The 25,517-nt window shown below is 39.4% G+C and overlaps 1 protein-coding gene across 4 annotated transcripts in view; it reads right to left on the bottom strand.

Moving 5' to 3' along the window:
- pcbp4 (poly(rC) binding protein 4) overlaps positions 1–22,078 on the bottom strand; it is a 159,890-nt gene extending 137,812 nt beyond the window's left edge. For 3 of the 4 annotated variants that reach the window (XM_088071014.1, XM_088071012.1, XM_088071025.1), the window contains exon 1: positions 21,887–22,078. The gene's annotated coding sequence lies outside the window, so the exon portion shown is untranslated. The remainder of the gene's footprint in view (positions 1–21,886) is intronic. The other variant, XM_088071019.1, reaches the window with a different exon arrangement.
- Between the last annotated feature and the right edge of the window lie 3,439 nt (positions 22,079–25,517).

Here is a 25,517-nt window from a genome sequence, read left to right on the forward strand (position 1 = left end):
CTGCATACACATACAGCAATGTTAATTCTGCCCAGTTTATGCTCGTCCCATGCAGGTTTTTGCTGTCTTTTGATTCCTAATCAAGACAATCTGGTAAGAATTACTTTACCTTGTTCATATGGACTTCAAAACTGTTTTGAAATGCAAAATAATGGAACTGAAAACATGCTACTAAAAAATGCAATGAATCGCTCTTAACTACAGAAATTCTCCATTTAATCATGAATTGAAAAAATTGACACCCCTTGTCATAAACAAACTACACGATGGTCACATGACTTAACGTCGCCACTCCAACGAGGCTGTAAAGCCGCGCTCAGCGTGACGATGTTCTGTAGTTTCATTCAGCCTTTTTTAAGACACAAAAAGAGCTTCAAAATTCCCAGGCGGGGTATTTACTGACATATTTTATGTTGTAGAAATAAACATCTAAGTCTCTTCAGCTCGTGTTAACTGCAGATCTTATTTAATCGAACCAAAAACAGACTGTGAGACGATGGAACGAGAAATGCATCATGTGAACTCGTTTCCAGGTTCGAGGACTCATTCCAGCAGCACTCTATATCACCTAATACTCAGTATTAAGTTATAATCTTAGGTCGGCATTACCATCATTGTAGAGAATAAATCTTTGTGCTCAAATATACACACATATAAACACACACACACACACACACACACACACACACACACACACACAGCTCTGTCACTGGTCCGGCTGAATATTCCTGCACTCCAGAGGACCTTTAATTAAAAAACCGAATCAATGGCTGTTTCTCATCTCGGCTCTGTGGAGACTCGTTGTGTCGGCGCACTACACTGACCTGCTTCCCACTGCTGTCATGCACACACACACAATTACACACACACAATTACACACACACACACACACACACACACACACACACAGGCAGTCACATGCACACACACATACATGCACACATATTTGTCTGTGTCACTGCAAACTCCTGCGATTGGACGAGCGTGATAGATGGCATCCACAGAGGTTGTGTGTCAACCACAGGTCAGCCCAGACATATCACACACACACACACACACACACTCGCAAATTAATGCGCACACACACACACACACACACACACGCAGACAGCTTCCCCTGATTGAGAACAAGCGTTGTCAGACGCTGGATAAATACCGGCCTGGTGTTTCGCTGTGATGACACGGCGGAGAGGAGCAGGTGCAGATTTGATGCAGGCGTCTTATTAAAGGCAGCCTGATGGCCGTACGGCACACACTCTCATTATCTGCGTTTTTAACTCATTGAGATAAGCCGGGATGTAAATTTGTCTTTGTACTGAAGACAATTTTGCCCCAAGTTTGACACTCTGATGATAAAACAGTGTTTATATTTGTCCTTAGATTTTACAACCTAAACATAGAGACAGACAAACACAGTTTTAGTGCTGCTTGGTGTTCAGAATTTGTTTGGTTTTTTGTTGATTTTTTCCTTAAACTGCAAAAATGTTCCTTAATTGAAGACTGACAGCAAACAACAAACTGGTGTGCAGATCTGTAACAGGCAGCCGGTCTGCGGAGGATCATAGAGAGCGTCAACACACAGAAGGTCAGACTGTGGCGAGAAGAAGGATATTTGCAACTTGTGGAAAAGTTGATAAAAACACACACTTTTGATTATAAAAGCAGTAAAAATACATATCAGCTGCTGGTATATGACAGTGGTACTCAACTTATGGCCCGAGGGCAAAATCTGACCCCCTATAGGGTGCCTGGTGACCCCCCCAACCAACCATTTTCTAATTCACAATGAAAATAAAGTGATTCACACTGGAAATTGTTTTTGTACTTTTTAGGATACAAAAGGTGAATAAAACAGCATACAGAGGCGTAGACAGACCCCTCATGTCTTAAAATCTTAGCAATGTCTTGTTGTAAAACCACAGAAAGGTCCTAAAATCCTAGTAACACATTGAGCATGTCTCTAGGATTTAAGGACATTTTGGTATTTTGAGACATTTAAAGGATTTCAGAACTTTGGGATAATTTAAGGACATTTGTAATATTTTTGGATTTGTAGGATTTTCTTAAGTTTCTAGATTTTGGGACCTTTTGGGTATCCTTGGATAGCCTTTCCATGATTTAGGACATTTCTAGGATTTTAGGACATTTCTAGGAACTTGGGACATTTCAAGGATTTTAGCATGTTTCTAGGATTTTTATAGCACATTTCGGGGAATTTTGGACATTTGAAGGTTTTTTGAACGTTTGAAGAATTTTATGTTCCTCGGATTTTAGGACATCTGTAGGGTTTGTAGGATTTTAGCACATTACTAGGTGTTTTAAGATGATTGTAAGACTTTGTAGGATTATAGGACATTTCTATGATTTTAAAACATTTGTAGGATTTTAGGACATTAGGGTCTTATCTAGGACCTCTGTCGGGGGTGTGGGGGATCCTCCACTGGCACTTTCTTTTTTAAATCAATTTTGATGCTGTTTTATGCACTCTGGCACCTTATGAATACAAAAGTACAAAAACAATTCCCAGTGTGAATCACATCAATTTTGAATCCTACAAACGTCAAGAGTTGAGTATGACTGTTTTAAAGGTCGTCTCATAAATCTGTACGGTTGAATTTGTGTCATTCAAAGGTAGCGTAATAAAGGACTGAATGACTTTAAAACAATTCAGCTGTTTTTAATGATGAAGACTGCTTTGTTTCCTTGGCACAAAAGTGGGAAAAATAACAACAAAAAGATCAATTTAAATCAAAACAAAAAAAGTATCGATATCAGCTATCGGCTCTGGGCTATCGTTAACCGTTAAACATCGGCCCAGAATTTCACTATCGGTGAATCCCCAATAAAAAGGAATAAAAAGTGAGGCTCTGTTTCACTTTATCTAAACTACATGACGTGAAGCATCTGAGCATCAACATTTTTGTCCACTTCTGTCAAAATGCAAATGACTACAAGAGAAAAATAAATACATCAGCAACACACTGCCTCTTTAAGGAAATAAACATTTTACTGTTCATAACTATTTTTTCCTCACATTATTATTAGTCTTTAATCAGTATTTGATGCCAAATAAATGTTCAACACTGGTGTGTCTTACCTCTGGAGTATTTATATTTTGGAGCATGGAAGACCTATAAATGTTGATATTTCTTCTTTCCGAGCCAAGATTTGTTGTCTGTTTCCACGGTAACTGTGCTCCAGGTGCAAAAAGGCATATGATCTATTTCGGAGCCGTGTACATCACCTACTGAGCGATGCTCTTGGCACCAGACAGGCAACGGGATTCTTCAGCGATTCTCGTCCATCACAAACAACGCCTACCTTTTCATTTGATCAAATTCAGTCCTCACAATCTGTTTAATTGTTGAATATTGGAACAACTGGACTGTTTCTGCTTTATTTCACTCTTTTTTTATACCTCTCCTCGTCTTTTCTCTTTTATTGATTGGACGAGACATGAGGGGAGAAGCAGGGCTCGTTCGGTTTAACTGTCGTGTCATTCTCTCGCTCATTTATGTCTCATAAGTAGGGATGGCTAACAAAACCTAGTATTAAACGTGCCCCAGTGGTGAATTATTAAAGAAAGGAGGATCAAAAAGCTCTGACGTTAATGGTTCTACTATCTGTACTGGAGATTTTAAGAAAACATATTTCTTGCTTATTTAGGTTGCATAACATTGTCTTTAACAGTTTTTATCTCACCACCACTGTTTTTAATTTGCAACAAGATTAAAACGTTCGTCTGTGCTCCATTTTTACTCTTCAATCCAGACGATAAGCAGTATCAACAAGAGTAAAACCATTAAAATCTTAACGATATCCATCCCTACTCATTACCTTGCAGTAATTACATGTTTTTCTTCCTTTTTTAAACTTTTGGCTGTGATCATGCATGTGTCCTAAATGTAGTCCAGATTGTGTATTTGAGTGTAATCAGTGAATTTGCAGCTCAGCTCCTACAATAAGTCTAAAATACACTGTGGAAACTAAATAGTTACATTCAGACTGTTCAGGTCCAAAAATGCTCCATTGAAACCCATTCAAACTGACATTTTTGATCCCACAGCCATCAGAGCAGAAAAACAGGACTTGTATTATTTCTGGGTGTCATTCTGGGCTTTTGACTCTGCATTTGTCATTTTGACTATTTTCCACCTGATGAGGTCATTTTGACCATATTTGGCATATGGAGGAAATACATGCTATTTCCACTAGGTGACCTGTCACAGTCAATGTAGCTGCTGATCACTGACATATCTTTGCATGCAATATATTGAAAATTCTTCTTTTTTTTACTTTTTACTCTAAAAACAGTGGCATCATGACAAAAACCTGGCATTTTAAAATTCTGAAACTTCATGAATATTTGATATTTATGATTAGGACTGATGTTGGTTGAAAAAATAAACTCAATGAAAGTAGAAAATCATATTAATGATTAACATTTTTTTTGTAGTTTTGAAAAGGGCATTGAGTTGTCAAAAAGACGAGAAAAGCGTCATACAAGTACAGTCCGTTTACCATTTTACCATTTTGTGCGCAGAGCAATATGAGTGTGCATAATATCAGGGCAGGATCTAAGGGGTTAATAACTTCCTAAAGCATATGAAAGTCTTGTAGCCAAGTTTAAATTTTTAGCAAAAGAGGTGTTTTGGGTGGACTTAGACTGTTAGAAGCATTTTACCCTCAGAGCAGCATTTTGTGATATTGAACATGTTCCATCATGTTTATTAGATAATAAGTACTGAGAAAAATAAACTCATAGCTTATGAGTTCGTACATCTAATACGCAGATGATCCATCTGTGTCTCTTTATTCGAATGATTTTTTTTTTTACATATACAATCGATTTCTTCCAGTCGTCCTCCTCTCTGTCACGGCCCGACAGTCCAAACAGTCTGCAGGCAAGAAAATCTGAGGACAAAATTGTTGGGAGACGCCGGATTGATCGTCTCGGCGCAGTGAGGCCGTTCCACTAACAAACACATTTTGACATTATTGATGTTTTCTGGGGCTCAGTGACTTGCATTAACTTCAAAAGGCAAAAAACAACTGTCCCTTTCTGTCTCATCGCCGAGGCCGTTTGACCCAGATCCAATGGCTGTGTGAGCGTCTGAGTGGCTGCCTGGTCCTACATTAGATATGAGAAAGCCATGCTCGTGTTCAACTCGATTATGCGGATGAGGGGAGAGCGAGGCTGGCTTTATAGGCCAAGCAGCAGGGACTCGAGAACCTCAAGTAAACCGGAGTCCTGTTTGATGTTTGCTCACAGAGATAACACAAGTGTCGTTTCTTTACATTGAAATGTAAATCCACCTCGGCAAACAACTGTGATGGCTTATACTGCTCGCTCCTGCAACATGCCCACAGCCTGCCGGAGCTGACTTGTGTTTCCTTGAGAGCATTTGGAGTTTAAGTACTGTAAAATATGGTGAACGGTGATCGAGGTGCTTTGGAGGGAACAGAGAGCAGCTGTTAACATCGTCAGTAAAGTGGAGGCTCGTTTGAAGCTCACCAGCAAACCTGAACCAGAGAGCTTTTTCTGCAGTCAACACACCACAAAAAGCCGCTCGGTAAACAAAAGATGACATCTCCTCGCTTGTCCAAATGTGAACATGTGTTTTAGGCTGGTCTTTAAGAAAACAAAAGGGATTGCACACATGAATGGAAAGAAAATCGTGTTGCATTCCCGACAAAAAGGCAGCGCTAAAGAGGAGCAAACACAAATGGCCTCGACAAAAATCCCTCTTAACCCCCCGCTGCCTGACAGCCACGCAATCCTTCACATGGAAATTTCCCTTGTTTATGTCTCAACACACCATGATACATGAACAAAGATCATTTTAGCACAATTATATTATCACTGTTTGGAGGAGACAGGGACTGGTTTGTGTTATAGGGCAGACAGTGGGGGCCCGGGCTTAATTTGACACGCTACGCCCTCGCTCTCTGCAGAAAGAAATGCCCTTCTTGTTGCAGTGGAAGCTGCTTCATAACAAGACTCCATTTCACAAAGCGCCTCGAGAATCAGGCTGCAGAAGCGCGCGTCACAATCTGAGAAGTTGCTGATGTGTGCCGAAGTAGAGATATAAAGTACACTGTGGTGCTCTGTGATATAAAATGGTGCTGTGAAACGGAACAGAGGACCTCAAAGTGCTTCACATCTACAAGATAACACACTTGATTTCTACAGCGCTGTTTTCTCTCTTTTTTCTGTACACACACACACACATACACACACACACACACACACACATACACACACACACACACACACACACATACACACCTGACTACTTTCAGTATAGCAGCATATACACAACGAACACCATACACAGAGGACAGTGATGATGAAATATGTTTGCACAAAATTTTAATACAAGAAAAATGAATGATGCTCATTGTGGAGAAAAAAATAATCTTTCAAATTTGAAATGCACCATTTTATCCTTCAAACAACCTTTAAATCAGTGAAACTCAACTCACGCCTCGTGGGCCCCAAACATTTTCTAATTCACAATAGAAATAAAATGAATCACACTGGGAATAGTTTTTGTACTTTTAGTATCCATAAGGTGCCAGAGTGCACAAAACATCAAAATAGAGCTTGTTGATCCAAAAAAGAGTCACACATGGATGGATGTGTGGGAAACCCTGCTGCACTGAAGCTCTCTTCAGTAAATTGGGCAAAAGTAAACTATAACTTTCTCATGTTTTTAAATTGAATCTTGTAAAATGCTTAATAAATAATGTAAAACTTTATAAATACAGCTGTCTGAAGGAGAAATTTGTTTATGATTACACCACAATATAACACAGACATTAGAAAGGGAGTTATGATATATTATATACAATAAAAAGGCTTTTGAAGCAGTTGTTTTAGATGCTATTATTTTTATTATTTGTGCTCATGCAAAGTGGTTGAATGACTTTAAAACAGTTCAGTTCTTTTTTTAAATGAAGATTTAACAACAAAAAAACATTTCTATCTCCACAGAATTTCCCAATCGGTGCATCCCTTATTAAAATTTCCCCCATGTCTGGCTGATTGGCTTTGTGTGAGCGGTGAGGAGCAGCAGCAGCCACAGAGGAGCTTTTATTGAAGTCAGATTGTCAGTTTGATCTGACTTCTTATTCCAGGATAGTGATCAAGCTGCATTTAGATACAAGGAGAAGTTCATTTTTGGCTTCCTTTGACTGCTGCGATCAATGCTCAGTCTTTGGCTTCTGACCACAAGCAGTCGATGAGCGAGTTCTCGGAGTGAGTCTCTTAAACTGAGTTCAAAACTTTCCTTGAGACCTTTTCCCTTCGGCTCCTGTCTGTATATACCAGCACAACTCAAAATAATTACAAATATCCAACTGAAACATTTTCAGCTTGAGCTGATTGTCATGAATATGAATCTTTACGAGGTTATTCCTCTTATTTCAACCTTTTCCCTTCTTCAGGTTAGTTTCATGCAGACACAGTTTTACTTGTAAAAGAAGTTAAGTTATTCATTTAAATGTTTTTCATGTTTGTGCAAACATCAACTCTGCAAGGTGAAGTTCAGAGTTTATTTTCAAATTTGTCTGCTTTAAGAGGAAAGTTTCTCTGAGCTCTCCTTAAATCTCACTTAAACAAAATATACAATCCTGCAGGATTTGGGTTAATGAAATATTATTTTATTTAAATTACAGGAGGACGAGTGAGTTTGTTAAAGAGTAGGTAATTAAGGCTGTAATGTAAATGAGTTGGGGGTGAAAAATGACCCATGCATGCACTCTGGATGGGATTAAAATCACTGACCAGAGCAGATAATGTTAAAATCAACTCCACAAGAGGAAAAAATTCCATCCAGTTGTAGTCTGTTTTAAAACATATCTTTGGTGGATCTTTAAAGAAAATCCATTTTTTGCATTTTGAAACCAGTCTGACAACCAAAAAACACAAACTTTCCAGTTTCACTGAAGTTTTCACATTTTATGCAACTGAACTTACTTCTAGCCTATAAGAGCTGCATATTTCCAGTAAGAGTTTGTGAAAAGTGTATCTCATTATGAACCAAATCACAGCACAGACAGCACAAGAAAGTGCTGGCATTGTACATTTCTGCAAAACCATGAAAATGTTACATTTGTAATTTTTTTGCGCATTATATAAAGCTTCTTATGTGATATAGTTCTGAGCTATGTATATCTGAGCTGACTGTTATCGTAAAGTGGAGGGGATTAACATAAAGCTTTAATGAATCTGTCACATCATAATGTATAAATGTAACATATTCATTGTATTCATCGAACACCATGTAATAGCTTAGGTTGCTATGACTATGTCGTGTGTAGAGAAGCACTTATCAACATCGGGAAAAGTCATGTAGGTTTGGACTGAATGCAGCAGACTGCAAGAGGATCCCCACCAATGACATACGCCGAGCGGCCAGTCAGACCAGAGGGGAGAAACGAAACCGAAAGTGCCGGACAAAGAGAGGGAGCAGAGCCGGCATCAGGGCGAGGTTGACCCGACTGACCGAGAGCTGTTCCTCTACCAAGCCTTCTTCTGGCTAATGTCCGGTCGCGGGAGAATAAAGTGGATAAGATGCGATTAAGACTCACTCTGCAACGAATCAGAGACTGCTCTGCACTGGATGGGCGGACCTTGTTCAGAGCCGACAGGACACAAGAATCTGATGCGAATTCAAAAAATGCACTGTAGGAACTGAATGATGCCGTTTGCAGCAATAAGCAACCGGATGGATTTTTCACAGCAGCTGCTGATTTTAATCAACTCATCCAATAACTATGTTTAAAAAATGACCAATAAATCTACCTTGTACCTTGCAGAAACGTACAATGCCCACGTTTATTCTGGCGACTGTGTTTGTGATCGTTACACCCCTGCAGCTCCAGTATCCATGCAGACTCCGGGAACTGGATTACATCTCAAACGTCACTCGTCATAACCTCTCCTCCTGCTCCTCTGAGTCTCTCCTCCAGCTCTCACCACGGTGAGTTATTAACCTCCAACCTTCACTATCTGATGGCTCACCGCCGCCTTTACTCTCACACTCATCCCCTCCTCTACATCTTATCTCTCGTCCACTCGTCTCCCCCACTTACACACACTCTAATACAAGACATGGCTGCTCTCTCTCTCTCTCTGTCTCTTCCTTCCCCCCTCCGTCTCCTCTCTCTGGTTTCCTCCGGAGACTTTAAGTGCATTAGGATAAGAGGCTCTCTACCCCTCCACTCTTGGCCTTCCTTCAGGCTCTGCAGCTCACAGGTCCGGCTTCCTCACTTACACACTCAAACACACATCAGAGGACGGCACTTTCACAGCAGCACAACCTCTGAGTGTATTTTTATGAAGCCGGCTTTTGTGCACAGCAGAATGATATCGAGTCTTCACATCCATTAGACCACATATCCAGTCAATACCATCAAAAGTTTCTTTGTCAGGGCCGAGGCAGGTGGTTTACTCACAACAACTCAGAACCAATACGACTCCATATGAAAGGGGGCAGCAAAATATCGACACAAGCTTTTGCGGAAATTTGGCTCTTCAAAAGCTTCTATTACAGCTGAAAAAGGAGGAAAAAGGGGAAATTGAAAGAGACGATGACGTGTTTGTCAACTTTGAGCCAGAGGACGGGATTTCACAAAAACATGTTCAGAGTAAACAAAAAGCAATAAAGCAGAAAAGGCAGCGGGGATGCTTTTCCACGAGGCAACATCACAAACACAACAGCCAATCATGACATATTTAAGACGAACCGCAGACAGTCATGAGCACAAACCAGGATTATTTCTGCTGCTGGTTTTTACAAATGAAACAAGTTGTTCTTAGGCTTCTCAGTTTCATGAGGATTTCCTGTTAAAGAACTGACGCTTACTTGATTATTCTCAGGATCTTTTCAACGCAGAAAATCTTTGCTTATTACAAGCTGCTGGTGTGAGGCAACGAGCCTACTGCAGAACATCCAGAACAATTTACTGAAATGATCACAACAACTAGTCAAATAATCGATCAGTCACAGACAATTGATTTCAGCTATTTTGACTAGGTTACAACAGTATGAGATTTTCATGGTACATTAACCAACTATTATTATTATTATTATTATTATTATTATTATTATTATTATTATTATTATTATCAGGCAGAATCACCCATAAAGTAATAAAACAATATAGTTATTTTTGGTTGATTTTTAATTTTTTATAATTGAAAGTTGAAGTGCTATTTTTTTTTTCATGGAAATATGCAGAAAAAGTCTCACTTTTGAAAATAACTAAAATTAAGTTGAGATTCTCATTTTCAGCTTCTCCACTGTGAGAATTTGCAACTTTCTTTTTGTTTTGTTTTGGTTTTTTTAGATTTTTTTGTATGTATAAAACAGCTTGTTTTGCGGCCTCTAAAAAGGAAATGTTTAGTTGTCTATTTTTTAGATTTAAGCGTATTTATTACAAGCTGCTAGTGTGAGACAGCGAGCCTGCTGGTGAGGAGCCTGAGCAATTTACTAAAATGATCAAAACAATTGGTCAAACAATCGATCAGTCAATACACAGACATGGATTTTTATGAACATATTTTGAAAAATACCCCACAAAAAAAGGATTATTCAAAACCTTTTCCGCAACATTCATTAAATTCCAAAGCATTTCCAGGCCACATTCATAACTTTTCCAGGAATTTCATGACCATGGGAACCATGCACTGGTGTGAAAGCTGTCAGTTGAACTTAAGTGTGGACTGAACAACCAAACTGAGAACACCTTAAAAGGAGGGTCTCAGGCCGCTGATTGGACTCTGCATTAGTCACCAAAATTTAATTTCACTATGTGGGTCCTCATGACGCATCTAAACAAAATGAATCAAACAAAAATATGGTGTGAACAGAAACCTGATCAGAACCAAACACAGTGTCTCATTGTATTCACGTGGTCTGGACCACATGAACCAAACCACAGGTGTGACGGCGGGAAGTTCCCCTGATAATTAACAGCTGAATTTTGAGCGAACAGATGGTAGCAAAAGTACAGCTTTTGAACAACATGTTTACAGCCTCCTCCTCACCTAATTACATCAAAACTTTCTTACTTTTCTTTTAGGAGACTTAAGGAGGAGTACGAGAGAGTGTTACCCACTATCAACATCCACAGCAGACAGGAAACAGATCACAGGGAGTGAATGATACACAGTGTTTGCATCGCTTTCTTCAGAAACTCAGGAAAAAAATGTTTCAATATCAGTACACAAATATACTCTATAACCCACAAAGTGACAAAACAAGTTGTGCACTGTTTGTGTTTGTCTGTACAGTAAAAAGAAAGAAAGAGAGAGACGAGTTACCGAAACAATAAGCTGTTTCACGTTACTCTGCCTCCCTGCAGCTGCAGCAGTAAATTATGTCATCTCACAGTTAATGACTGTAGCAAAGCTCCATAGGATCCAAACAACAGAAACGCCTCTTAATCTGCTGATATTTGTGTTTAACCTACGACAGACGTGCACTGTCCTGTTTTTGTGGTTTGTTTTTTGCCCTCATAGTTCACTGACACAGTGTCATGTGACCATGGTGTGTTGGAGTGTAATAAACATATGATTTATAATTATTTATTAAACTTTCCAGCATTATATAAAAATGAAAAGCTCCATCTGAAACAAACTTCAGGTAAATTTAAGCACATTGTGCTGATAATAGTCCAACCTCTCCTGACTGCAGGACTCTGACTTCAACTTCTGTGAATCATCTGTGAAATTTCTTTGTCAACTTTTGAGTCGGCCTACTTCTCCTATAGCTGCCAACAGCCTGCCAACATTCACAGTTAGAGAAAGGCTGAAAATAAGCTCATGTGCTTGTGGCCCCGGGCCCCCAAAAAATTACATCTGCCCCTGGTAATAATAATGAGAGCTCAGCGCTTACACTTTACACTTTATTACAACTTGGCCACAGGTCCAGATAGGACGATGTTTTGGTCCGGATTCGAACCGCGGTCCGCCAGTTGGTGATGCCTGGCTTACAGGTAGATGTGATGAATCAGTGGTATGGGCGCTATTATTAGCCACCTCCGTGCGTATTGGCCGCACATAATGACAGGTGTTTTATTGGAAAACCTCGCAGGAGTGAGACAGTTTGTAGAGCTGCCCCAGTCGGAGAGGGCTGTTGGACATGTCCGTGCTGTCGCACATATCCGTGTTGGAGCGGACTATCACAGATTTACCCATGCTGGAGCAGCATGTTTGACATGTCCACACTGGAGCGGGCTGTTGGACATGTCCACGCTGGAGCGGTCTGTTGGACATGTCCACGCTGGAGCGGGCTGTTGGACATGTCCACGCTGGAGTGGACATTTGGAGATGTCAGCGCGCATCATGTTGTTATCATAATTCAGCTTACATTTAAACCATTATTTTCCTGTTCAGGATCTTTTTATTTTATCTTGAACTGTGCAGTAATTTGAAAAGTCTGTTTAAATGTGAGAGCTGTTAATTTATCATCAATAATCGGTCTGATGATCTATGATGATAATTGTGGTATCACCTTAAAGATGGTTTACAGAAGGGGTATTCAACTAATTATTATCTGATTTATAAAGTAAGGTGCAAAGTCAGGGAGACAGCAAGTCACGTTAAAACTCATGTTTTAAGCGTTAAAACCTCCAGTCTGATCTTGAGCACACATGTTTGTTCACATGATGTAGCAGAGGTGCATATTTATTGGATTTAATATGGACAGCAAGCTGTGGTGTAACATGAAGCTATGTGATAGTTGGACGCTCGTTTTCTGTTGGGACACGGTGTCATTATGTCCAGTTACACAGCGTGACCTGCCGAGCCATCCCCCCAACCATCAATATCCCCTGTGACTCATCTTTAATCATCCGTCATCCGCCACACACACTCACATCCTCCCAAGTTCCATTAATTAACAAATTGCCTGACAACAAGCTGACTGGCTGTCTGATAAATAATCAGCGACCTGAGAAAGTGGGGCTGCGCACAGTTTGGACTTGATTTGGATTAATCCGCAGCCAGCTCCATCTCACAGGAGGACGACTTGTGAAACTCCTTGAAGAGAGCGGCTGTTCAAAGCTGCGTGTTCAGACCAAAACAGCTTGATCAATCATCAAGAGAGGCCCCCGAAAAATGAGGGAATCAGAGAGAGGAGAGGAGTGAGAGGGAAGGTAAAAAAAACAGAGATTCAACACGAGACAGAAAACAGTTATGAAACCATGTAAGAGACAGAGGAAGACAGAAAACAGAAAGAGAGAGAGACAGAGAGGGAGAAATCCTCTCACTAATTAATAGGTGTCTGCATTTCAATTAACGCTGACCTCAATTTCTGTGAGGAAGAGAGAAAACAAGAGCAAGACCGTGAAGATGATAAAAAAAGGGAGAGCTTATGTAAGAGGGCATTTCATGGAAAATATTTTGTTTTTTTCCCGTAGCTCTGCTGATGTGAACAATGCCTCCATTCTTCAGCAGACATTCGCTTCAGGTCTGGATGCCACCGTCCTCTGCGGCGTGTTGAGTCAAAGCTACAGTGCGTTATTTTAAAGCTTCTGTGTTTCAATGTGTAACAGTGAGTTTCACCACACTTTGTAACAGAGCTCTCCTGTTGTGCCATGTACTGTTATACAAACTGTTGCACAATAGATATAGCAAATTTGTCTATTTTATTAACCTATTTTAGTATGTTTTTTATCTTATCTTTTATTGTTTTCGTTTATTCTGCCCCGGCCATGTTTAATGCTATTATTAATACAATTGTTTATTTTCTACACTGTTAATATTCTTCGAGCTGCATTTACTCTCATTGGTATGGGTTGTTGGTGTTATTTTTGTTTTGTAATGGTTTCTCTCTTTTGTCTGGCCTTAGTTCAGCAGCTTTTATTGTTATGTCACCTCCGCGAGAAAGTCCTCTCGCCTCTGCTTTGCCTGTTTGTCAAAGCACTCTGTAAACTCTGTTCAAATAAAGTTATTATGATCCTGGTAATGTTAGCTGAGCGAGTGGGGAATCAGTGTCTCTGCTCTTTTACTGTTTGAAACCTGAGCAAATTGGTTTGATTTCTTGCAAGACTATGGGGAGAAGGCAATGAGTAACCCAATACATGGTCCAAAATAGGCAACAAATTAGTGAAAAGCTCAAAACAACCTAAAAATTTAAATAAAAAGTAACAAGAAATGAACCCTAAAAAGTTGAAAAAAAAGATTTTTTTCTGTAACATAATTTTAAACATATAATTTTTTTTATTTCCCCTTTAAAAAATAAATAAATAAATTCTCTTTTTCACATTACCTTTAACTCATTTCTTGTCATTTGTGGAGCATTTCTCGCCAAATTGCTCACTGCCTTTTCCGAACTCAAGACAGAACTCAACCTTCAATACACACACACACACACACACACACACACACACACACACACACACACACACACACCTCTGCTGCATGTGATCGCTCTTATTATGCTACCTTCTCTGTTTTCCAACTATGTGAATGAAAGTGAATACAAGAGAAAAGACAGTGGCCTCGGCTTTGAACGAAGAGTGTGTACCTGTACATGAGTACACGCACGCACACACACACACACACACACACACACACACACACACACACACACACACACACACACTCTCTCTCTCACTGTGAGTTCAGAGGAAAAACTGCAGAGAAAGTTATTAAAGTCAGCAGCAACACAAGATTTTGAAACCGCAGGAGAGTTTGTAGATATGAAGTGTTATAGAAAGATGGGCCGCTAGATTGAATAAAAGATGAAATACTCGGACGGCAAAGTAAAATGTCAAGCACCCAAACACGGAGCATTGTTATCCAAGGGAGGTTTGTGTTGTTAAAAAACGGATCGATTCGTTTGGTTTTAAAGGCGTTACATTCCCCCGGCAGATTCTGGAGCTCTGCACCATCTGAAAGTTGAATTTCAAGCTATTTCTTTAAGTGGAGATAAGATTTTTTTTAAAAATACAGAAAGCTTTTCCTCCAGGATCCCCTGTGGTGCCACCAGGCTCATTAAAAATGCCAGCTCAACATCTAAGTTTGTCTCAAGTGTTTCTGGGAGTTTCTGGTACACTCTGCAGATTACAACAGTTCTCCCGACTGGAGACCAACACTGATGCTGAAAATAAATGTTTTAAAGCTTCATCCAAAAGAGTAAAGTGACACAGAGATGGCGCTACGAAGTCCCCTCTTCATTCTGTCTTTGCAAATAATCAAACAACAGCTGCTTTCTGGAAACAAAAGTGGCGTAATGTTTAACGGTGTCGCCTCTAGAGTGACCTAAAACCTCGGCATCAGCAGCGCTTCATACGCAGCAACAATGACATCACATAACAATCATTTAACATGTCTGTAATATGGCGGCTGATCTTGTCCAGAAGATAAGGAGCTCCTGGACCTCAATGTTTTCACAATTTGCCGACGTTTATGCTTTAAGTTAGCTGCTAACTGCCATCTGCTATTTTTAAATGGCTTAGCGCTTGGCGGATGTTAATTTCAGACCCTGCTGGTGTGTAAGGTTTAGTCCGGCCCTAGGGGATTTTTTTCTTAGTCGATGTGAGGGTCTAAGGACAAAGGGATGTCGTACGCTGTAAAACCCTCTGAGTGTGATAATGTGATAATGGGCTTTATAATAAAACTGGCTCGACTTGAAACTGACTTGTGGCCTTCGAATAAATTTTAACACTCTGGACATCACGCCCAAAAAATAAGATATTTGTTTTATTTTTGCAAGATGTTAAAAGGTCATATTTGTCTTACTTCAATGCATTTTAAACACCATTTTAACTTAATTTTTATTAATATTACCTCAGTGGGTTTTATTTTCCATCTTATGTTGTGAATTGTGTGCATTCTATTTTTTACCTTTATTTTTATCTCACTTTCACCAGTATTTACTATATTTACCAGGGTTTTATCCATGTGAAGATGTAGTCTATCTATTCTGTTCTGATCTTATTTTATTTTTACTTGTGGGTGAAGCACTTGGTGTATGTCATTTCTTTGTTGTAAAACACGTTGGGCTGCATTTCTTGTGAGAGAGGTGCTATACAAATTCAGATTATTTATATAGATAGATAGATAGATAGATAGATATACATACATATACATATATATGTATAGAGGGGCTTTTCTGCCTTTTCTCTTGTTAATCCAAATTTTATACTGTTAATTCTCAATAAAAATATCATCCACAATCATCCAGAAGTATTGAATCCACAATTCCTCTGTGAAATCGTGAACTATCAGCTCCCTGAAATCCCTCATTAGTTGCTGCTCCCACGTATAAGGGGCTCGCCTTTCCATCATGGCTTCATAACACGCCTACGTGGCCTTGGATTGGAAATAATGACGGCTAGTGCGGTGGCTGCAATAGAAATAAAGCTGCTAATGTTTTGAACATCCATCGCCATGGTTACTAGCATGTTATCACCAGAGGAGGAGACAGAGAACATCACTCAGTGGAAACACAGTCATCTCACCATTGTGTTTTATCCATATTTCTAAAATATCACCTAAGTTTTGTGCAAATCTGTAATGGGAACCGGCCTATAGTTGCCATTATTACAAATCCATGTCCCAGTTGTCTCAGAGCTTTTCTCTCCATCTGAAAACTAAACTGGGTTCAATCCGAGAAATCACTGAAAATTTCAAAGCTTCAGTCTTCAATCTCCTGGGTCATCTCTTTCATGGACACCAGCGTGTGTCTCTCCCTGACATTTTACACTCATACAAGCAGCAGACTTTAATTTCATTTGGGTAAATTCTCATGTAGCACATACAAAACAGCCAATTTGTTTAACATCCAAGAAGTCACAATGTCTGCCTCGGGCCGCCGCTGCACGCATGTGAGGCTATGATTAATATCAAAGTCTTTGATGAAACACATAAACACACGAGTTTAAAAGAGGAGCCGATTGGTCACACACACACTGAGGCAAACATATAATATAATCATCCATCTGTGATTAGACACACACGTACACAATCAGGCGTGCTGCGTGTCCCAGCTGCAGGGCTGAGAGCACGCTATCATCTCTCAACTCCAAAGTGTTGATGAAAGCAGCACCGTAGCATTAATCCCAAAACGGTGCATGTGTGCGCAGCATTGTTGTGCGAGACTGTAATCACTGAGTAAATAAATAAAACTGTATGTGTGTGTTTCGGTGCATGTGCAGCCTTTGGTATATGTGTGTGTTTCGAACAAGCCGTGCATGCACTCCGTCCTTATCACTACAACCACTGGTGCATTCCTCGATGCTAACAACAACAGGCCATAGGCGCTGGGCTCTTTTTTCTGCTCCCGCTCTCTCGCTGCGCCGCTGTTTGTCTGTCCTATAAATAGGCCATTACTTTGAAATGTAAGTATGCTTCCTAAAATCCCCACCCCTCTCACTCCAAGCGCCCTCGTTCAAACACACACACACACACACGAGTAGGCCTTCCCGTGCACACAATCAGCCCACCAACCCAACAACAGAGCCCAGATTAAACTCTCCTTTTTAAAGCTCATCTCGGTGAGAATGGCGGGGGGGGCATCAGCGGCCTGTCTGATGTGGCTGGTTGATACGCAGCTTGTGATGTTTGGGTGATTGATGGAGTGCATACAGTGCGCTGAGAGCAAACCCTTGTTTTGACTTAAGTGTACCAAACAGCTTAATAAAGTGACCCCCGGAGACCTGGATCAACGTCACTTTTCCTGATGATGCTTTTCATAAGTATTTAAAGCTTCTGGAAACAGAGGTGGAAATCACTGGTTTCATTATGATATAATAATTTTAGAGGTACTTTGGACCTGTGATCAATATGAAGCGAACTTATCTGATAATTTAATTTCAGTTACAGAGGAAGCTGACACCACTTTGTCTTGCTTTTGGCCAGAAAAGATAAAAACATTTTCATAAATTGTGAATACTAAATTTGGTTCATTCTGTTTAAAAATGCTTTCTGGAGAAAAAAAGTTTTCATTTTAACTTAAACCATGACCTTTATCCTGAAACTTCAGGACTATCTGACTTAAAGACAAATTTCTCAACATCCTCAAAACGACAAGAAAACAACAAGATCTTTTTACAAAAGTATAAAAATCAGCTCAGTGATAACTGTCAATGTTTATAGACAAAATAACTGTCTTTTCTAAGTCATGTTTCCCCCACATATACTACATGCTAACATTTGTAGCATTAGCCTATGGCATTTTACATTGCATAAATTAGCTTAGAGGCTAGTGGCCTTTGCTCTACTCCTAACTGAACCAGTTTACATTTATTATTTATGCTTTCTCGGACTCACCGCTGGTTTAAGTCCCTGCATCTCCCGACAGAACAGCACAGATGAATTTCAGTCTGCATGCTTGTTTTCTAGTGAAACGTTGTTGAAACAGAGCAGCTAATGTTTCTGTTAGAAGTTAGCAGAGTAAGATGCCCGGCACTACGTCAGGTTTCCTGCGTACAGCTTTTGTTTACATCTGTCTGTTAACCCCGAGTTTCTCCAAAAACAAAACATTTTCACATTGACGATTTATTCCCAGGTAAATAACATTTTCATCATTGTCTTTATCTCAGCTGCTCGCCATCACCTGCCTGACGCTGTGCGACGGTGACACAGAATTTCAAAATAAAGGCACATCTGTAAGAGGATAATATGGATTGATGTTTTCACTTTGCATGGATGACACATGATCATTGCTCGTATAATTGATATAGTCATTTGAAAATTTAAATCGTAATCGTTTTTAACAGTAAAAGTTCCTCCCATGTTGACACTTTCTTTGCACTTCTTAATTAATTGATTTCATGTGTGATCATTAAAAATAAAACATTGACACAGATAATCAGAAAAATGCCAAAAGTCAGCCCCAATATTCGGTCAGGCTGATAATCTGTCGACCCTTAGTACAAAAAATAAAAATGTACAAACATGTGCCTCGTGCTGTATTACAATGTGCAAAAGTAGTATGTAAAGTTTAGAAATATAAAGAAATATGTACATTATGTTACAATGCACAATACAATATATACAAAAGTAGAAATAAAAAAATATATATGTACAATGTGCTTACATGTTAGATACATTCAAAAGTTTGCTAGTAAGAGCGGTGAAATAAAGTGTTATAAATCAGTCATTAAAAAGCTAAATGTTGTGTCTGCTAAAAACTTACTGGTTTGCGGCAAAAAAAAATCCTTTTAATGGACCCTGAAGTCTTAAAATGTTTCCACTCATTACCATTAATTAAGTCTAAACTGTAAACTTCTGAAATTGTTAAAACACAAGCTCTACACAATCAGCTGTAACATCTGAGCACCGGCAGCTGAGGTTCATTGTCTTATTTGATGCACCACAGCAGAGCTGATCTGACAACTTTTTAGGCCGTTTCGGGGGCATCAGTGAAGGCATGACGGAGGACGGTGGATTGTTACGGCATCACTTGACATCCCTGACTAATCCAGCAGAAAGGTTTCACAGTGAAGATCATGCAGCTGGAGGACGGATCTCCTCGTTGGACGCTCGTCTCATATTCTGTAAATCTCAAGACCATAACTGTGAGCACGAGGTCGCTGCACCGCTGGAGCTCACAGTTAAAGTGCTTGAGGAGAGTTTTGGTCACAAGTTCAACATAAAGCATTTGTAAATTCGAACAATTAACTGTTTATTTTGTTGTCAGTGAGGAAACAGCTGCACACTATGGACGTGATGATACATCGATCTATCGATACGAATTCCACAATGAAAAATCCAACAATATCAATTTTAAGTGAAAACATTAAAACATGTCATCTTTAAGAAAGTTTGAAATTTAAATCTCAAATCTGTTTTACAAGCACACATCCCTCTTAAAAATTAGACGGCACAAATGGCCGAGCATCAGGAGGATGATGGTCAGCAGCCAAAAATGAGAAGGGGGGAGTTTCCGATTACAAGTGAAAGCGATAACTAATATTTGAAACCGATATGCATTTAAAATAAAAATGAAATTTTTTCTGTCAATATTTGCAATTTGGAATATAACAAACTAATATAATGCTTTCAGCAAATGTTAAATCAAAACAAAAACTTCAAACATCATATACATCAAGTTCCCAGCAACTTGTTTATGAGGTCAAGTAAAAGTAAAAATTTGAATCAAAATGATTAAATGAAAATATCTCCCTGAGGTTTTATAAAGTAAAAGCTCCTGCCATGCTGAAACTTTCTTTGCATGTTTTAGTTAATAAATTTTATCAGCGATCAGTTAAATAAAACACTGATACAGATAAAAAGCAAAATGCCAAATACTGGCTCCAATAATCAGCCAGGCCGATAATCTGTCGCCCCCCTCTACTTATGTAAATATTGTGTTGTGCATTGTAACCTAATGCACATTTTTTAAATATTTCTAAATGTAACATACTCGTTTTGCACATTGTAACATAGCATTTCACATATGTTTGTATATTCTGATATTTTTACACAGCTGACACACTCAGCACATGACACATATTTTACATTTTACATATTTTACATACTGGTGTTCAATTGAAGCACATACTTTTGTTTTATATTTGTACTTATTTCTGATTTTCATAGTGTTATTTCCACTTTCTACAACTATACATCAGAGCGACTGTAACAAATCACATTAAACCCCGGGATAAGTAAAGTAAAGGACTGATTCTGATTCTAGTCTAAACTTAAAATTGATTCAATTTTGATTAGATTTCCTGTGACAACCCTGTTAGTTGCAGCCCTGGTGTTTCACTGTCTGATAATTTTACATCCTCAAGCCTCTTAAAATGAAATTTAAAAAAATCTGAGCTTTTTGCACAGATTTAAAGGTGCAGATGCTTTTTTCACTGGTTTTGATCATTTTACAGCTCCAGCGCCTCGGCTGAGTGTGATGCAGGCGAGCGTAGGAAGTATGTTTCTTTACATTAAAGCCTGGCAGGCAGGTTATGAACCATTAAACAACATCGTTGGCCCTCTCAGATTTCTCCTACAGGGACTGAGACATTTGCATCATATCACAGGATTACCCTGCCTCTTTTTTTGCATAGGATTATCTTCAGCTGAGTATTATAGCCCTCCAGTGAGAACAGGAGGCATCAGACCTTACCAATTACACAGCCACACTTTCCCATAAAGACACCAACACCCTCCTCCCTGCACACACACACACACACACACACACACACACACACACACACACACTATAGTTTGAGTGTCTTCTGCCTCCAAACTAGGCTGCTGATGTAACGAGTGAACATCTGTGAGCCTCGGGGAGGACTCAGCCATATGCCACCCAAATTTTAGGAGCTGCTGAGAGATTGGGGGGGGTGCTGTGGGTGGTGGAAGTGGTTATCAGAGAGGGGTCCTCCAGGGGCCCCACCTCAAGCGGACTCGAGTTACTCCAGTGAGAGGAATTAGGAAGAGTGGGGGGGGGGTGTCATTGTGCATAATTTAATTTTCAGTTATAATAAAAAACGTGAGTGGGAGAGCTCAGACTGACTGCGGAGGTTTTATTCGTCGCTCCTGCAGCCCCGCAGAGCGCAGCGGTGCCCGGGACCACACCGGAGCGTTACTGCGCGTCTCCGGGAGGACACACCGGGTCCGTGTCAAACCGACACCCGTAATCACGATGCCTGTGAACGGCGCGCGTCTTTAACCACAAGCGTTATGATGATCCGCCAAACATGAGTCTCTAAATAGCTGCATCCGCATTCTCAGGGTTTTTTTTTTTTGGGAAGTTGAGGATCCGTCAGAGATCGCCTCAATCACACACGAGCTCCCGCTAATAACACACTTCACAATACAAGTGTGTTTAACTCTCCTAACGTGCACATGGTTGCACACACACACTCATATTCCGAGCGCAAAAACATGTGATAGAAAGCGAGCGGAGATCGGTCTTACCGTGAGGAAGAGGAGGAAGAAACGATGCAGAGTGAAGAAATTATAAATCCTTAGTTGGTGCCCGCATTGTCGGACGGAGAGGAAGAAGAGGAGGAGGAGGAGGAGCAGGCTGCTACTGTGAGGGAATAATCCGACTGTCAGTGACAATAAACCGGAGGAGCAGAGGAGGAGGAAGAGGAGGAGGTGGAGGAGGAGGAGGTGGAGGTGGGGGGGGGTGATACCCCGTCCAATTAGAAACAGCGGGATTGATTGTCAGAGGAAATAAGGCAGTCAGTGTTCAGAGCAGCTCCAGTCTGTCAGGATGGGACAGCGCGGCTCTGGAGACTGGTTTCACTGGTTTATGTTTGAATATAATCGATTTTTAATAAACGCTGTGATTAAAGCACAGCCGGCTGATATTCAGACTCACAGCAGACACACAGTTTGCAGATTTCCTGGACTGTATAGCTCGGTGTGATATGCAGAGCTGAGATTATGCTGCACATTTCCATAATGAAAGCTGAAGCCTCCATCTCTCCTCACCTGCTGCCATCTAGAGTGAGGACGGAGTAATTAATGTCACTCTTATCTTTTTATTAGTTCAAGCCATGATGCAGTGGCTCCCCGTGATTATAAAATATATTAGTCTTATCCTGATGAAGACACTTCAGTCACACACTACTTTCAGTGTTTCAGAAACTAAATTTCCAGAGAAAATGTTGGCACTTTATGTTTCTCTAAACCACAGACACAAATTACACTGCGGCAAAGTGCTTCTACACAATCTGCTTTTTCACTTACAGCCATCAAACACTGAAATAAGCTTCCAACTGAGCTAAAAACAGGCACAGACCATGAGACTTCCTCCCATGGTGTCGAAAAGTGGACACTGAGTAACCACACACGTCAACACTATTTCACCATGATCCAGATTTTTTTTAGTTGTAGCAAACCTAATGGATGTGTTGGTATGTTGATGTGTTTGTATCTGTTGTAATGTATATTTTTATGGTGTATGATAATTGATATTATCATTAGGTATTTGTTCTGTTTGCACCTGCCCAGGGACTGCAGGGTTAAATTAGTTAAATCTGGTATTAATCAACTTTTCTCATTTTGAGATTAATGGTTTTTTTATGCATGGTCCTTGCTTAATAAAGACATTGGGGGATGTATGTAATGTCCTTTTTTCCTAACTACAGTAAAACACTGCAAATCTTGATGCTTTTTGGAGCCAGTGTTAATGCTGTGGACCTCAAATCCACTGCAGAATACAACTAGTAGTTCTGACCAAGCAATCTGATTGGTCAATAACCCATGACACATTATAAACACCGACAAAAACTGTCATAAACAGCAAAACCAACTAAAAACTAAAAACTCCTCAGTCCAGATCTAGACATCCGTCATCACATGAACGCAGCATAAATGTGTGCAAATTGCCTGCAACAGTTCGTCATACTCTTTAAGTGCAGCTGCAGTAATAAGTAAAAAGATTCAGAACACATGATGTGCTTTGAAAAATATGATTTGAGTGTTGTTGGGTCTTTCTTTCCAAAATTAACCTAACCGATCTCAGTCTGAAAATAGGGAAAATAGAGATTTGTTTCGTTTCCAAGTGGTTATACACTTAGAAAAAGTTTACTTCAGCAACTTCAGTGAAAAGTAACCCGTTACTTCCATGATACTGCAGGCAAACTGCAGTCTAAACTCTGATTATACACAAAGTACTTCTGACCAAGCAATCTGATTGGTCAATAAGACATTTAGGATGTGTTTAAATCTGCATGACAGCAAACCTTCCTCATCACCTAAATATTACTCCACCACCTCTGAATCACTGCTCTTACAAAAATCCCACAATTGAGGAAAAGGAGCATTTCAGGGCAGAATCATAATGTATTGATAACATGATGTCAAAAAAACTCCACAGTATCAGTGAATTACAGCTCAAATTATGAAAAGTAACAGTCAGACTGTATTTTAATGATAAAGAACATAATAGTCACTAAAAGCTTTTTAATTTTGAGAGCTAACTGCCCCAAACATGAATACATTTTGATTATGAATTTTTAAGTTAGTAATATAATCGCAATATTACACTTGAAGGCATGCTTTAACATCATAAATGGGTTTGAAGCTCCCCCTCTCGTGTAATATTACTGAATTTAAATACATGTAAGGACACCAGCTCCTCGAGTTTCAAGTCATTCTGCAACAAATTGCAGGCTGAGGGCGCAGAATACCCAAAAGCCCTTTTTCCAATTTCTGCCTGAGCATGAAGAGTTCATGAGAACGTACTTTTCTGCGTAGTAAAGTAGTAGTAAAGTAGTAAGGCATAGCAGTTTAAGAGTCTACAGGTCACCAGAGCAGGTCGTCCTACCTGAGATGCACAGTAAACTGTATCGACCATATGGAGACACTGAGCAGAGGCGTGCACATACAACAGAAAAAAAAACTGCAGCAACAACATGATTTTTTACATTAAAAGAAGAAACAACTTTTTCCAAAAACAACAACCCAGTTTTAGCCTCAGCTGTTCCACCAGGTACAACACGAGGTTTAAAACTGAGGGAGTCATCAATCACAACACTCAGGTATCTGTACGAGTTAAAAACCTCTGTCTCTTTCCCATCCACGCTGACCACCAGCGGTACACTTTGTGACCTCGTCTTTGAGCTGGAAAACAACATAAGCTCGGTCTCATCTGCATTTAGATCAAGTTTCAGCTCATGCAGCGGATTTTGAACAACCACCAAAGCAATCTACAAGTATTCAACAGCCAGTGCAAGAAAACAAACAAGACAATGAAAAACTAAAAATAAAAATTAAAACTCAGTCACATGCCAGCCACTCCCCAGCTCTGATAAATAAAGAACAGTCCCTTACATTGAGCACTGTGCTCTGGTTCATGTGATTTTCTTTGTTGGTCATATTTATTCTATGGAGTAAAAAATGCCCCCTCGTAATAGTAACAGTCCTCTCAGTCACTTCTGGCCTGACATATGTAGTTTGCTAAAAAATAAAAAGTATTAATAATAAAACTTAATTAAACACATGAAAGAAATTGTCTAAATAATGACAACTTAAATCATCATAAATGCAAAGATCTTGTGGATGAAATACATAAAAAATGAGAAGATTACTATTGCAATTACAGCAAAAACATATATATTTGAAGAAAGATGGGATAATGGATTAAATATATAACACAAATAAAGTTTATTTTTTCTTCTCCATCTGTCTCTCCTCCTGTAACTCATAATAATGTCCGATGTGGATAAATACATCGTACAAGTTATCCTGCAACCAAACATTTCTGTTCATTAACCTATGAATTTTGAATGATTTATGAACTCTCCTGTATGCCTGAATGATTAATTGTTATGCACATTTATTTATTTATTTTTGTATTTGTTATTATATTTAGATATCTAGATAGATAGATAGAGGTATGTTGTCTTTGTTAACCCTTATTTGAATATTGAAGGATTTATGAGTTCTCCTGAATGGTTTGTTATTATGCTTATTTATTCATTCATTCATTCACGTACTTATTATTTTTAAGGTTTTTTTCTAGATTAAATAGGCTATAAATAAATAATAAAATAAAAATAAATAAATAATAATAATAATAATAATAATTAATTAA

This window comes from Plectropomus leopardus, chromosome 2 (genome assembly GCF_026936395.1).
Source record: "Plectropomus leopardus strain MGB_pleo_1.0 chromosome 2, ASM2693639v1, whole genome shotgun sequence".
NCBI lineage: Eukaryota > Metazoa > Chordata > Actinopteri > Perciformes > Serranidae > Plectropomus > Plectropomus leopardus.